Source organism: Silene latifolia, chromosome Y (genome assembly GCF_048544455.1).
Source record: "Silene latifolia isolate original U9 population chromosome Y, ASM4854445v1, whole genome shotgun sequence".
NCBI classification, from domain to species: domain Eukaryota; kingdom Viridiplantae; phylum Streptophyta; class Magnoliopsida; order Caryophyllales; family Caryophyllaceae; genus Silene; species Silene latifolia.
The window spans coordinates 476807992-476810549 of record NC_133538.1 but is presented as its reverse complement, the minus strand read 5'-3'; positions in this window follow the sequence as shown (position 1 = coordinate 476810549).

Genomic DNA, 2558 nt, shown 5'->3' with positions numbered 1-2558 from the left:
CTACAGATTATAAGATATGAAGTAGTAATAGGGTCTTGACTATTCATATATGTTAATCGCATTTATCGTTTGAGTTTCTTTATGCTAACTCATTTATTTATTACTTTATTATATCTAAATGGGTTTTTGAGACAATATTGAACCCTATTGAAGTGAACTAGATTGACATAGTATGCGCCCCTGGTTACTTATAGGAGGTGACGTCCCGAAGTGACTAGTGTGTGATGCGATTGATGGCAAGTTCAAGTGCCATAGGGTCATATGGGATGAATAGTCGATCACATAGACAGACTGTATGAGACACTGTCGGGCAGTGAGCGCTTATAGAGTTCTGGAAATTTATAAAGCCTGGTCGTGGCTAGAGCTACTATAGTATTCTTATGAGTCGATTCTTTTAACTAGAGACTATTCGCCTAAGTTGGCATAAGTTTCTTATGGGCTTTGATTTATACTCTACGACTGTCGTAACTGAAGTCAAATGAGTATATTTTGGGTCATGATGAATTGTGGCTATACGAAGGGAATAGTGCGATAGGAATTGTCCACTCCCTTGTCAGGGTTATTGAAAATCTCAGGGCCACTCGAGGGGTAGTGAACTGAAAATGCGTGGCCACGCTCGGAAGGCATCTACGGTAGATAATTCCGGTCAAACAGTTACTCTCTAGATCGAGGAAACCATTCAAGATATGATCAAATGCAAGTACGACCTGCAAGACACCTTGCATTGAGTGGGAGATTGTAATAGGACAAGAGAATTGGTGACGCACACTTGTCTCGGACAAGTGGGAGATTGTTGGAGTATGTGTCCTCAACAGTAGTGCGATCACATGATTTAAAATCATAATTAAATCTCAGAACAAGAATACGTAAGGGATGATTCTTTATATAGTCAACTGATCAACATTAATCAGTAATGATTGGCTAACTAGAGTTTAACATTACTGTCGTTTGACGGTGATGATCAGTTGATCCCTTAAGGTCACACCTATAGGACAATTCCCTTAATAGACAAGTTGATTAATTGTATGTCGATACAAGTTAATCAAATCCTTAAATTTAACCAATTCATTTGTGAGTGAGAATATTTATATGTTATTGTAAGTTGATTAAATAAGATTTATTTTAGTAATTAAAAGATTTTATTACTAAAATTGATTTTTTTTATTAAACAATTGAGATAAGAATGAATGGTTAATTTGTGGGAAATAATCTGTATACTTCCCTTAAACTAGAAGGATTATAACGAGTTTAACAATGATGATCAATGGTCATAAACAAAATACATAAACAAAGTATAAAGGATTTAGAATTAACCTTCGGTCCTAGCAAAATTGGCCTAAGAACAATATCAAAATTGATATTCGCCTATTAGTTGCACCCAAGACGATATGAGATATGCCCTTTGATTATGCTAGAAATCGATCTAAAATTTTCTGTAAAATTTAGTTGTTTTTGTGTTTTTCTGATGAGAGAGAAGGCAAGGTCAAAGAAAAGCATTAGGGTAGAAGAATTCTCACCCTTTCTTTCTTATAGTAGCCGAAATTAGGAGTCAATTAGGAAAGAATAAATCTCTCCTAATTTTCGCCTAATGACCAAATAAGGAGATTATTCTCCTTATTTTTGGTCTTTCCAAAAATATATAAAATATGTTGAATTGTCATCTAGTGAGGATCGAACCCATGACCTCTTGGTTTGTGTACCCTCACTATTACCACAATGACACATTCATCTTGTTGATATTAAATACATCTGATTATATTTAATTACGAATTAACAGATTAATTCGTCAAAGCTAACATTATATACATTTAATTAAATATAACTTATTATATTTTATTTACGAATTGACTGTTAATTCGTCTCAACTAATATTATTTAATTTTCATTAAACAATTATATCATCAACACATTGACTAACTATTTAGTCATATTGGGCATCAATGTGATCATATTTCTATAACCACATTTCTCAAACACATCCTATAGGTGTGACCTTTAGGGACCAGTTGATCACCGCCATCTGTATGATAATAACGTCAAACTTTCTAGCAAGCCAACCGTTATTAGGTAAACGTTAATCAACTGATTAAATATACGAAGTATACCCTTGTGAACCTGTAAGAGATTTACAAATGTTATCACACTAATTTGTGGAGGACACAAGCTCCAACAAACTCCCACTTGTCCTCACAAGTGTATGTGCGATAACCGATTCTCATATCCTATAAAATTTCTCCCACTCAATGTAAAACAATTTGCAAATCCGAATTCACAAAGGTCGTATTTTACAAGCGATCAATATCAAGAGTGGTTTCCCGACTAGAGAGTAACTTAACTGATAAACGAATCAACATTCGAGCATGGCCATGCATTTCAGTTACAACTCCTCGAGTGGCCCTGAGAAATAACTATACCTGATAAGGGTTGGATATTTTCCTCAACTCGAATCCTGCGAGATGTAAGCACGGTATGAAATGACCCGGAAAAAATCTACTTAGCCTCCGATTCGGCGACCGTGAGAAAGAAACCAAAGTCACCCAAAAACTGCCTTAATCTCA